Here is a 14,316-nt window from a genome sequence, read left to right on the forward strand (position 1 = left end):
AAAAGTGAGACAAAACATAAAACGTGTTACTTTCTCTTTGTGTCTGCTGTACACAAGTGCTTCTTTTCTTCTGAGTGTAAGTTATTTTGGCTTTCTTTGAGTGCTACATGAAAATGAAGGGCATGTGACTTTATGACTATAAATGCAAACAGATCAGAGTAAATCTTAGTCCACACAACATGACCCTCTGCACTTGGGGACTAAACTGAACTGGTTCTACTGTGGTTATATTTCTATAGATACAGTGTAAAGGCAAGGTTGATGAGCACATAAGTCATTTTGCAGTTAAATCGCCTGCCTGCACTTCCGTATTTGTGAAGAACTTTCTGAATATTTGCTTCTGATCTAAGAGGTTCTGGTCTGTCTGGACTGTAAGCAGTAAATGCGATGTTCTCTTTAATGTGAATCTCTGTGGGTGTAGACAATGAGCATAATTGCAGTTTTTATCAATTGCTCGCATTATAACAAACACATTGCATGAATTTACCAACTAGATCCCATTCAATTGCAGACTGATAGCAGTCCCTCTCCATCTTATTGCTGCTTTAACAACATTGCATATTCATTGCACATGGTTCCAATAACTTCGGTCATGAAGCAGCCTCTTAGCGGTCTGTGTCCGTCTACAGTGGAGAGATTAAAATGCTAGCTGGAAAGTTTCTTTCTTCATAAATTTCCCTAAAAAATATTAACATGATGACTTCAATCAAGGTCATTTTTGTTGTCAAGTGAAGAATATCCACAGCCACAATAATTTAACATGGCTGGGTAGATGGTTTGATAATTTCTGTAAAAACAAACATTACATTTAAAATATGGGGTCATAAATTAAGTAACATCATTATGTATCGATGCTGATAGGTCCCCGTCCCAAATACCCACCTCTATCAGTGCCAAAGCAAATGATATGATAAAAATACTCTATAGCTTATAAAGCATGGGCACAAAATGTCAGCTATTTCCAAATATTCACACTGTCATTTTTTTCTGTGCGCTTAGGTCTATTTTTTGCAGTAAAAGTCATGTTGGATTGAAGCATGAAGCACTGTTAATAGCACCCAACTGTGATGCTGCGTGTAACTTCCAAGCTTTCAGCCCAGTCCAGAAATGTCACGGTGTGGCATGGCACACCGTGGAAGGAGTGGGGAAGGAGGACCCAGGCGCGGTGCTCTACGTATAGACAGTGTTTATTTACAGAGGGTGATATCAAACAACAATAAATCCCCGTGTTTCTCCCCAGACTCCCGTGTCGTGTCCTCCAAGTGCTCTCTGCTCCCGTGTCTGCACTCCCGGTGCTCGCTGCTCCTTAAGCCCTCCACGCTCCTCCTGCGGGAAACAATAGCGGCAGCAGTCAGGACACTGAACAATGGCAGGCATACACTACACGACCAAAACCTAAACTGGGTAACTAACGTGGAGTCCCAAGCAAATGATCCCGCGTCGGTGGGAGCTCCAAGACTCTCTTAAGTAGCTCCCCCGACGAGGCCTGATCAGCAGCAGGTGTGTGGCTTCGGGTGTGGCCAGTCCCCTTGCAGGGCCACACCCTCCAGGCCTGACGCCGCCTATAAACAAGTGCTCAGCCACCCACACACACATATACACAAGCACAGGGAAGGGGGAGCAACACCAAAATACACAGCAATAATAATAATAATAATATAATACATGTCTGCTCAGGGATCCTGGGTCGCCCAGTCCCAGGCCCCTGACAAGAAATGCTTTCTGTCTACAGAAGCTGGTCTTTAAGTGCTCTGTGAACTTGCTGTCATGAACATTAAGACCTTAGGAAGGATGTATCTTTTCATCAAGTGACCCTTGTTGCTGGGTTTATGACAGCCCAATTAATGTTCCTGTTGAAACTGACCCATGCTAGGATTTTAAATTATATCACCACTACTACACCTATAATACCGCATTGTAACTGTGAATCTTCCCCCTCTAACAGTGACTGTTCAGACTTGTCCTTCTACTGAATGCATACAGTATGTCTTTTTTGGTGGAGCTGGTATTGACGCCCAATATGAAATGAGAAATAACATTGCCTCTTGCGACCATACCACTTAGTCCCTCAAAAACATCAGTGCGTATATTCCAGCACATCAGGCAAAGCCAAAACGCTGAGTTGAAATAACTCACTTTCTGCACACTGTGCTCCCTCTCTTTGCTGTTTCTGCTTACTCCTACACTTTAGCGCTATGCAATATTTACCCAAGACATGGGCCTTCAGCACACAGACAAGAAGTTGCTGTCCTCTGGCTCCTGATTTCTGTTTCCCTTTGGATTTGTGCTTGATTAATATCGCTCGCTGAAATACCTATCCATAAATTTGACTTTGATGATAAATGGGAACCGTGTACACAGAAGATGTGGGATATGTAAATGACTTTGTCTCTGGTGTGCTTGGCCTCCAATCAGATATCACTTCAGAGGATTCTCTGTGTATTAGATACAGAAGAAAGGGGCACTGACATAAACAGGTACCTGGAGGTTTGTCATAGTGCGAGAACGTGCACTCATATTTAGCTCTGCAAATGGTGTAGTCAACTGTTCATTCGGGAGATATGCAAAATAAATGCAATATGTGACACCCAGATATGACTGTATGATTAATATCTTAAATTTGTGAGCACAACATAGAACAGAACATAGAATATACTTAGCATCGCTCTCTGCGGCTTTGGAGGGGATGCACTGCTCAAATACAACTACATACAGTCATGCTAAAAAGCTATTCTTCCATGTTCTTTTAGAGACGATGGAATGTCACCTGGGGACACTTCCAAACAAGCCATACTTGTTCAGGCTTTTTCTAATTTTACTGTCATGAACTTTAACATTTAAACTCTAAGATGTAGCTCTTGGATTACTTTTTTCAGGTTCCACTCCTGGTGATGATGTCTTTTAGACCAGCAAACTGCCCAAACTTTGTTTGCTTTTATACAGGTGCTCACACTTGCTAATGATCAGTTAATCAAATGCATTTAGTAGCACCTGTCTCCTACATACCCTCCTGAATCTTGTGGAAGCAGCATGGGTTGGTTGGTTTTTCACTCAATGGTTCTGTATTTTTGTAAATAAATAATCACATGGTGTAATAATTCAAATGTTGTTGTTCGTCCAGGGTTTTCAGACTCCTTAAGGATAAAGTGATTTTTATTATGTTCGAACATTCACATGATAGTTTTCACCAAAATAGCCAGAACATGCTATGTCAATACAATGTACACCCGCAAGGCCATATGTGTCTGCGTTAGCTGCTCAGTTACCACCAGTATCAGTATCTAGCACACAAATTTCATTAATAACGTAACTGGGCTGACCCTGATCAAAGAAAGAGGTAACTTCTTAAAGTGTTCAGACTCCTGGAAGCAATTATCTTTCCTGTATCACACAGCTCTCTCCCCACAGATAGTTTACAGTCACCACAGGCACTGTGAGAAACGATATGGCCCTATTGATTTCTAAGAGAACATTTACAGGGATTCACAGCCCACCAAGGATGAAGCAAATGCCTTGGCATGAGAGTAAATTATGAGGGTAAATTTATCAGACGCAGGCAGTGTTGAAACTGCATAACGACTTTGATCAACTGTAAGGTGTCATACAGTCAGGATGAAAAGAGTCCAAATGAGGAAATAAGCCAAGTTCATAAAGCTGACAGATACTCTGGGTGAAAAAATCTTGTAAATTTTTAATGCACTGTATTTTATGCATGATGCATGTAAAATAAAACCGAATCTGTGAGCAAATGAAAATGCAGCGGGGGATGTTTGTGCTTTTGTTTCGAAAACTCTGTGTTGCTTGATTGAAATTCAAGCCATTGCAAGGTCAGGTATTCCTTTCAATATTTAGAACATAGAAGTGGCAACTGATGTGCTTCACACTTTTAAAAAGGAGGAAAGGAATACTGTTTGTGAATAGAGAAAAAAGCAAAAGTCCTTATGGCTGAGAGTGAAGAGCAGTTTTCTAAAGTGCTGATATAATAATTTGGCAGACAGTGATTTTGGCTTCTTTAGAGAAAGCTCTCTATGTACTTTCTGGTAGGAACACAGTCACACATCATTTCCAGGAGGCCATCTTCTCAAAAAATTCTTTTTTTTTTATTTTTTATGTAAGAGCCATGTAATAGAGGAGAACGTGAATCACAAAAACCTTGAAATTCGCCCCCTTTTGTTGGTGAAGTGATGCACTTGTTTTCTTGTCATATTGTTAAGCCACAATAGATTTATCACGGCTGCGGTCATATCCAAGCTCCTACCAATAAATGTAAAGTTACATTAGTTCTCTGTGTTCAACACTTAAATACGAGTAGAGTTTGTAGCAATATAACCGGAGACTGACAGTTGGTTGGAAATCAAAGATATTTCTGATATGTAGTGTAGATGTTTACTTATTTAATGGACTGGTTCTTAAAATGCACATTTCTGCTCTACAGCATGCTTCACACCCATTCGTGCAATCTATGCTTTTTCTACCTAAGTGCTTTCTACCAAAGCATTCACACACACTCACACTCGGAGAGCAACTTGGGGTTCAGTATCTTGCCCGAGGATACCTTGGCAGTCATCTCCTAACCCTCCGATTAACAGATGACCCACTTTAAGATTTATTAATTTTCATGCCTTAAAATATCATACATGTTTTACTTTGGTGACAGTATCTACAGGAACAAGACAAGTGTGTTACTCAGGAAGCAAAATTTAAGAACCAAACAGATGATTTACCAAGTATCTACTACTCTCTCTCCCTCTGCATATAAATATATAGACCGTATATTGCATACTGAACTTTGGGCGATAAAGGCCTCAGTCACAGTCACATAGGCCAACAGACTGGTAGGGACTTCCTGGTGAAACATGTACTCCTTGAGTGCTCTAAGTAGTAGTATTGTACTACTATTGTGTTCTTGCTGGCTGTCACTAGGTGAAAAGTGACAAGGATGGTGTTGTACAAAATATCTATTGTTTGCAAGGAAGGGACCTACTGGTCTAAGACCCTTCAAATTAAAGGTTGCGCATCTTGCAAGATGTTAGCTGCAGGAAAAAGGCACAACCTTTATTTTGAAGGTTAACAGTGCATTACACTTTTTCCTGTTTCACTACTGCTGCACTTGCTGGGCAGTTGGCAACTGTTTGTGGAGAAGTTGATGTCTTCCATGCAAACCTTGGAATAAAATTGTTTGAGACCAGAGCATTCACAAGGAGGTTTTCAGTGCAGCATCATATACCTCTTTTCAACCAAAGTCACATAGCGACTGACAGAAAATCACAAGCTGTATTTTTCAGATATATTTTTCTCTATTTAGCTGTGGTTCCAAGGCGGTCACTAGCCCTGCATGACTGGATACTAAAGAGTGTAGCAGGTTTGACAAATACAACCAGTATTCATGTTCAAATAAATACCATTTGGTGGGGAAAATCTCATTAGACACACAAACTCCTACCATGCATGTACTCCTCTGTTTGTGGCTTGATTGTCTGCCAACTATGAGTCTTGAAAGTATTCTAGTGCAGAAAATAGTGTAGTCTATATGTGGAAATAAAGTCAGCAATGGCTTGGTTCGTTGCCAGTGGCAGGGAAGTAGCCAGACACTACATGATTGAATGATGATTGGCTCAGGCAGCAACAGAGTGAGGAAAACCTCTTATCGTGTCTAAACAGATTTTCAGTTCTTCATTACCTAATACAACATTAGTGTACCAAACCAACATTTCTTTGTTTCACCACGGCGACTTACATTGCATAACAGACGAAGACTTTAGCACAATAGAGTACAGCGCCTCAGCCTGAGACTGACTCAGCCATAATGAAGTGTATAAATTAGGTGATACACCACTGCACACACAGTGATCATAAAACTGAATAATAGATCTTGCTCAATATTTGCATATACTGGGGACAAAAACTGTAGATGTTTTTTGGAGGGAGGAGAGTAGATAGATTTTGAACTACAGAGCCACAACATTTTATTGCTGGTAAAAAAAAAAAAGCGAAAATAAAGATTGAGAGAGAGGGAGAGAGGTGGGGAGAGAAAGAGAGCCACACAGAAAACAAAACACAAAAAAAATAGTATTTTTAATTTTTTTTAATTTGTCACACCTTCAGAAAAAGTATTTACTGGTGCAAATGAGTATATATTAAACAGTACTACGAATATTTAAGCTTTTTGAATTATCACAATCACACTAGATACAGGCTACAGTCTACATTATATAAGGAAGCATCCACAAAAGTGAAAACATCGCAATGAAAACACACATAATGAATTTATACAGACTACTCAGAAATCTCACATGATGCAAGTGATCCTGAATAATTGAATTTCATGAGAAGAACTATATATTTTCTTTATGCTCATTCTCCCACCTCTGCCACAGGAGTTCAATGAGTGTCATTATATTTTATGACACGACCATAAACCAAACAATCAACATAGATGTGACACATGCAGCGAGGGCCCTAACATTATATTGGCACCTGGGACCGTTTATTGCAAAACACCTGAAATAGTTTAAAATGGAAATTGAGTTTTCTCCCCTGGAGATTTTTGATGAAAGCATCTTAGCTGGAAATCGAACTGCTCATCAAGTAGATGTTGTGCCTGGCAGCTGCTACAATGGTTACGTACTGTATGGGATGACCTCATAGATTCCCGTGGCTCAGGGTTGGAAAAAAGAAATAGTGCCAGTCAGCTGCGGTGACTTCAAGTTAAGAGGCGAGTCTCAGTAGGTTAGGATCAAGCTGTTTAAAATGATCTAGTGACAGAGTGAAAGGAAAAAGTTACCACACAGAGTATATGACTGCTAATATAATTTAATTACAGAAATAAATACTTGTTGAGGTAACTGAAAAACTGGAATCATTTTTAACCTTTAATAAACCCTGTGCATTCCAGTTTTTTGCTGAAAGACTGAAAAGCAAAGCCATTTAAACATTTATTTTATTATGCCAGCGCTTACAGACAGCCCAGATCCTGTTTATGAATGACTAAGTGTCAAGTTATGTTGATTATCTGAATAGTGCTCAGCACATCCTCAAGACCTCAACTGGTTTAGAGATGAGAATGTGTTGAGGGATCCTGTCAGCACTTCATAATCTTAGATGTATTTTCAGACCACATTATGGTGGCTTCTTAAAGAAATAATGTTCCATCTTTGCAGTGTTTTTCAAATCACTTAAAAGGCGATCATAATCCTGGCATGCATCAAAATGACAGAATTATTTCATGTGAACACTGCGTCCCCTGCACACACGGGACCAATTAACATGAAAAAATAAAAGCAAGTTGAAAAAAAATATGTATAAGATATAAGCATACATATAGCTTATGTATGATATCTATGATATCTTATACATACAAGTTTAGGTCTGGCAGATAACGGATATATCTCTCTTAATACATTGTATAATATCTTCAAAAGAAAACAATGCTGAACTGGACTGAATTGTATTTTCCCCACATTTCATTTCCATTTGCATTAAGTGGGAATGTCTGCATTCTAATGAGCCACAAAAACACATACTCCAGAGAAATAAAAGGCTTCAGACATTTTCCATAACCAATATTATCCTGTCCTTGAGCTTAGCCATTATTCCATTGAAAGCATGCACTATATATGTAAATGCCAGAAGTGATGATTATGTTATTCTAATCAAAATAGCCCTTTAATATTTTATAAGCTGTGGGTGGAAAGCAGCAAACAAACTGCGGCTGCAGCACTCAACCTCATCTCATAATGCCTGCTGCTGCCTGTTTGTTGCAGAGGTGAAGAGAATGCTTAAGCCAATTTTGATGTGACTTTTTTGGCTCTAGATAAGTGGCTGCTACACTTTCGTAAATTAGCATGTTTATTATTTGCTGTTGTCCTGCCATGCCTGTCTGCATATCAAGCTCTCAGTCTATACGCCCTCCTACTGTTTTGTTTTGGGATCTGCATGTTAAGTAGAACTTTCTCAGCACCCAGAGAGACAAATGTTCTGTTGAAACGCAGCTTCCCTTTGTACAATATTGGTCGTCTCACACGTTTCCCCTGATTGTCTTTGCTCAATTACTTTGCAAAAGGGTATGTCTTCAAAATAAAATGAAGCACAAAAAGAAAGCTGCTCACAGTTAAACCTAAATTAACTGTTTCTGAAAACTTAGCAACTGGTGCAAGCTTTGGACCAGAGTGTTGAAGTTGTTGGCTCATATATGTATATGGCTATGCACACTAAAATATGATTTGATGTTATATTATGGTCTAATGTAAAATATTTTCATTCTTTGTATCCTTTAGTTTTTGACCTGTATTAATACATTACTAACTAAGTATATACATTATTCTAAACCCCTGCCATTTTGCTTCCCAAGTACTGTCTTGGGAAGCAAAAAATTATACAAAAAATGGTACTTTTTTGCCACCATCTTATCTCCTAATTGGTTGAACAAGATCCGGATGTTTCCCTGCTACCCAATCGTTCTTTCTAGCACTTTTACGAAGTCTGTGTCTTTAAAAATTAAGTGAATATTAGCAGGTATCTTAGCCTAAGTGAAAAGCACGCATGAACTACGTACGTACGTTCATGCAAATGTCTATATTGACACTGGATCTGGATCAGCACTGATATTTGCTTCTAAAACAATAGCAAACCATAAATTTCGAGTGCTCACTAATGACATTTGCACTGCCACTTCAGATACCAGATTTTACCCGGTGGTAAACTGCATTTTATTTCACGTCATCAAAGCCTCAGTTCTTCATGTTCAGTGCTCTGATGCAATGCTTTGCCTCTGCACGAGTGTTGCGATGGAGGGGGAGTTAGAGATGCTGTCCCCCAGGTACGAGAAATTAGGTCACGTTATACAGAGAAATGAGAGATTTTTGTGAGCAACATAGTAATTTATGCAGGTTTTCAGGGTCTCTCTCCCCACAGACTTGGGTGTTCTATCTGAAGATCTTTTTCTCTCCATCTCCATATGCCTAAAACAAATCAGTCCTTGAGTGTATTTTTGGCATAGCTGTGATACAGTTAATTAGAACAGAGGAACAATGCTTTCTCACAGCTACTATATAAGAAGTGTTTTTGTCTTGAGGTCTTAGCTCGTGAGACAACACTACATTATACATGAGGCCTTGCAAATGTCATTCTGTTCAAAGATAATGACAGTCTCACACTAATACTGTTCAGTTATGTTGATCATCTTAAATGAACATTTTCAGCAGGTGCTCCAGTGGTGTTAAAAAGAAAGAGGACAAAAAATGTTTAGTGTAGGGAGACGTTCAATCCCAGGGCTTTAACAAACAAATTTGGCATTATTCTTTTCCGGGAAACCGCTCTTACCTAGTTGGGTAGCTGAGGCTGGGCAAATAGCCATCTTACATTGCTAGAAAAAAACTGTGAAAATGCAACAAGCTCAAATTATTATTATTTTTCTGTAACTGGAGGAAAGAAAGGACAGAAAAATACACAAAAATTAAAATGGAGATGCAGTATATAATTAGCTGTCTCTGCTTACGGTGATAATAGGAAACGGCAAACAAAGGGAGACTGCATTTTTCTCTGGATTCTGGAGTTATTGCAAATATATATATTTTAGATATTTTTTTTAGCCTTTGAACTATGCCCCTTTTACTAGTCGTTTAACCTAACTGTTAAAATGTTAATTGATGCTCAATGCCAGTAAATTATTGTGCTAAATGTTATGCAGCCTTGTGCCACCAGATGGTGCATCGTTGCTGAGAAAGCCCACAAATCTGTTAATCTCACCTGATGCTTATGTTAACACTATTAGAATGAGATTGCAGATACAAGCGGCAGAAATTAGCTTAGCGATAGGGTGAGTAGTTCAGTCATTCAGGAGCAGTACAGAATAGAGCCGCTACTTTTCCATATTGAAAGTAGACGGTTAGGCAGTTTTTGTGCTCACCATGTTGCTTGTGTCACGGGTGTCTAGTGACAATTTTCACATCACATCCTGTGTCGTGAGACACAGTCTTTGTGCCACATCAGCAGGTCATGCACCTCTTGACCAGCCTGCTGCATAGTGGTTACTACCTTCCCAAACAATCCCGTAGCCTGTGACGGTTTGTACGTAAAATCCATAATAACCTGCTCATCCTAGTCAGGCAGGTTGGTGAAACTGAGCCACCGCGATCTCTCCCCTGCGACAACCAGGCCCATGATGCAGCCACAACCCTGCACTGCACCCCTAGAGAGCCGGAAAATAAGATCCGTGATGATACATACCTCCTCCCAAACCGTAGGACTCAGGGTACCCATCTCCTGAAACAGAGATCAGGGTGACCACATTCAGATAGTTTATTGAGTGAGCTGCTGATTTATAAACTTTCTGGTACATGATGGCTGTAAAATGCTCCATTTTACCTGAAGGGTTGGTCCCACTGACATGAGTTCAAGGGGGCTGAAAAGCCACCAACTGCTCCTCCACCACCAGGGGTTTGGTTAGCTCCAAAATTTCACTATCTGCAATCTCCAGGCCAGTGTAACCCTTGATGGGTACTCGGTGGCAAAAGGGTTTATTCCAGTAACGCCTCATCTCCTTCATAAACGCCGGGACAGTGGGCATGAGCTGCTTGATGGGTACCTGGTGAGCAGGTAATATTTCATCGTTGTAAAGATCCCTCTCCTTGCCCTTGTCATCCTGCACTGCACTGAACTGAATTTCCCCAACGATGGAGTTGCTAGACCCCGACGACGTTGCAGGAGGGAGAATGGCATCTTCCTCATTTTCATCTCCCAGGATATCCATGTTAAAATCCTCATCCTCATCTTCTCCCCCAGCAAGAGGCAGCTGAGCTGGATTTGCTGCTGGGCTTTGTTGCAGTGACAGAAAGGAAGGGATCGGCTTTTGTGGCCCCTGCCACTCCCATATGCACTCCCACGCATTACGTGGGAGTGCTCGCAGGAGTCGGGGTCTGCTAGCAACACCTCTGTGTGCTTGATGCCCATATAGGCAATCAGAGGGGATGGGGGTCTTTCCCCAAGATGGTCAACCGGAGCGTGTACTTTTTTCTTTTTCTCTTTTACTTGAGTAAAGAAGTTTAATCAGAGCTTCAACGTACAGGAATTGTTAAACAGGAAGAAACCTCCAGCAGAACTGGGCTCAGTGAGGGGCAGTCATCTGCCGTGACTGGTTGGGGGGGGAAAAGAAGAGAAAAGGGATGAAGAAGGGAGGAGAGGAAGAGAAAAGGGAGAGCGATGGAGAGGTGGTAGGACAGAAAGGGAAGGAGGGGAGACGAGGTGAAGATTAAAATAGAAAAAAAATGGAGGAAGATGAGGCTACTCCTCCTCAGGATTGAGTGAGGAAGCAGCCAAGTGTCTCTTCTGGAAAAAGCCGAAGTGGTTTTTCTTCTTTTTCAGGCACTGTTCCTGTAGCTCTTTGTTCAGTACGATGAGGTTTTTCATGTGATTGATTTCTACATTTTGTTCCTCAAATTTCTTGTATCTTTTGTCCAGTTCTACTAATTTTGCTTTTTTTTCTTCAAATGTTGTACATTTGTTGTATATGTCTTCTAAATCCCAATTTCTCCTCTGCATTTCATTGAACTCACATTGCATGCCTGAGCGTATATTTTTCCAGTTTTTACTTTTAGTTTTGTTATAACATGCTTGCAATTCTAGATTATTTTCTTTCAAAGTCTAGGAGAACAGGTTATGCTTCTTTCTGTATTTCTTGCTGTTACTCTTTCTTGTGAAGCATTTCTGCATTTTTGTGCAGTGATTCATCAAGTGTTACTTGCAGCACTGTTTTTTCCCCATGTTTTGGAGTTTGCATTGCATGTCTCTCTCTTTTGTATGTTGTTCCTTTTCTTGAAGAATTACATTATTTTTTTCCCCCCAGCGCTTCATCAAGCTTTACTTCCAGCTCCTGATTCTTTTTCTCCGTGTCTTGGAGATGCCACTATATCTCTTCATTAATAGCTTCTGTTTCATGCCAGGAGATATCGCTTAATTGAGCACGGTTTTTCTTGTTTTCTCTCATCAGGTTTATAATTTGCTGCCGTGCTTGTCCAAACATCATTCCCCAACCTTCATTTATAATCTGCATGTTTTACTGTCAACCTCAAATTCATTGAATTCTAACACTGATTCTTCATCATCTTGCACCCTCAGGTAATATTGAAACAATGTGGATCTAACACTAAAGATCAAGAGGAAATAAGAGGAATTTCAACTGATGTTAACAATTTTTTTTTTTTACAATACTTCAGAATAATGTAATTTGATTATCTATTGTTATGATAAGTGATATAATAATGTTGATTAAACATTTTAACTGTACTATTAAACACTGGGCTGTGTAAAACTCAAATATTAGAAAATAAGTGATGTGTTCGCAGAGGAGATGCAAGGGGTGCAGTAATGTCAACTGATACAAGATTGTCTCCCAGTGAACCATAAATTCATAATTTTCAAATATCATCTCTCGATCAACTATAAATCAATGACTGTTGAACAGATGTGCTGTACTACTATGAGAGAGGTGCAATGCAACAGTCCAACTGATAATAGCTTTAATTTCCCGGTCAACTATAAATCTGTGAATTTTTAACCTCTTTGTTGTTGCCTGGTCAACTATAAATAGCTCATCAATCAATTATATATAGTTATTATAATCTCATAGCTATGACACTGTAGGTTTCATCAACATTTATTTAGCACCGAGATTTCAATCTTGACCATAATAATAATTCGGATGAAAAATCAACATTAATTCAATGTAATCTTGTAATCCACAAATTACAATTCACATCTTAAATACTAACTTACAAGCTAAAGGGTTACTGAAATTCAAATCAGAGCAGTGGATTAGAATATGGCTTTAATTAACACTGAAGGCACTTACAATTACATAAAAAATGCAGAGTACCGTTGAGTTTAGTGTATTGCAGACTACCTCTTAATCTTTGAATCCAGGTGTTTGTTTCAATCCTGTTGCCACAGGTGTATAAAATAAAGTGGTTGGCCATGCAGTATGCCTTTACAAACCTTTGTGAAAGAACGTGTTGTTCTAAAGAGTTCACTGAATTCGAGCGTGAGACTGTAAAAAGACACCACTGTTGCAACAAGTCAGTTTGTGACTTGGCTATTCCTCCTGGATAGTCCACGATCTGCTGCGAGCGGTACTATTGCAAAGCAGAAGTCTTTAGGAACCACAGCAGCTCAGCCATGAAGAGCAGATAACGTAAAGTTACAGTGCGGGGTCACCGAGAGCTGAGGGGCACAGTGCGTAAAAGTCTCCAAAGCTCTGCTGACTCAATAACTGCAGAGCTCCAAACCTCCCCTGGCCAACCGTGAGCAGCCCGTGTAGGTGTAATAAGTAGGCGGGCCAGTATTTTTGGTCATATAGTGTATATATGCCTCTCATTTTAAAAACAGTGTAAAGCTGTGCTAAAAGTGCAAATCAGAACATCACTGTTGCAGTAGTATCAGGCTTCTTATTCTTACAAATTTGATCAGGTAATGTTTTTTAATGCTCATGTGTGTAAGGTAATTTTAGATATTTTATATTTTAGATATTCTACTGAGAAACTGAAATAACTGTTTTTAGTTCAAAAATATTGATAACTGCTATGAAATTTATTTATATTGGTCCCTAAGGTCCCACAGTGAGAAGACGATTGTGGGGGCATACAGAGTAACCACATTAGAAAAATAAAGGCCATCCTCTCTGTCTCTACTGTCTGGGCCATTCTGAAAATGGAAAGAGAAGTCAGGCAGTCAAGCAGCCAGAGAGAAGCAATTTCAAGTTTCTTAATAGACTTCCTCAATAGTTTTGGTCGCTATGGTGGCTCACTATCACACAACAAAGAACTGCCATATTGATGCTATTGTTTTATGTCTGCTGTGGTCAAAGCTTCTTTGTACCCCAGTGCTGTCATGAGGCTTTTGACCCATAATAATGGCTACAGCAGCTTATAACTCACATCAGAGCACTTCAATGATGAATGCTGTTTGCCCTCAAGTGAACCCTGATGTAGATTCCCTCAGTGGTCTAACGAGGATGGTGTTTATCATACTGCTGCACCACCACCATGCATTTCAAACACCCCTAAGTCAGCTATAGAATACAGACTCAGTGTTTATTTGAGGAGACAGGGTAGGGAGAAAAAAGGGGAGGAAAAAAAAAGCAAGATATTGCTGAGTGTGCTAAAAAAGAAATCCCATCAACTATGAAGCTGTCAGGTGAATCTTTTATTCACAAAGTCACACACACAAATATACTCCAGACATTAAACGATGCCATTGTTCATTCTTTCTCTGGTTAGTGTGGTCATATTTACTTGGGACAGTTATATAACAAGGCAGTCAAAA

The 14,316-nt window shown here is 39.7% G+C and overlaps 1 long non-coding RNA gene across 1 annotated transcript; it reads right to left on the reverse strand.

The window, feature by feature from the left end:
- Positions 1–1,171: 1,171 nt before the first annotated feature.
- LOC309719814 lies at positions 1,172–1,628 on the reverse strand. Its single transcript, XR_014280327.1, has 2 exons — positions 1,414–1,628; positions 1,172–1,326 (listed from the first exon to the last, which is right to left on the reverse strand). It is a non-coding gene; the product is annotated as an uncharacterized lncRNA (long non-coding RNA).
- Positions 1,629–14,316: the final 12,688 nt, after the last annotated feature.

This window comes from Aulonocara stuartgranti (assembly GCF_965226115.1).
Source record: "Aulonocara stuartgranti genome assembly, chromosome: 12".
NCBI classification, from domain to species: domain Eukaryota; kingdom Metazoa; phylum Chordata; class Actinopteri; order Cichliformes; family Cichlidae; genus Aulonocara; species Aulonocara stuartgranti.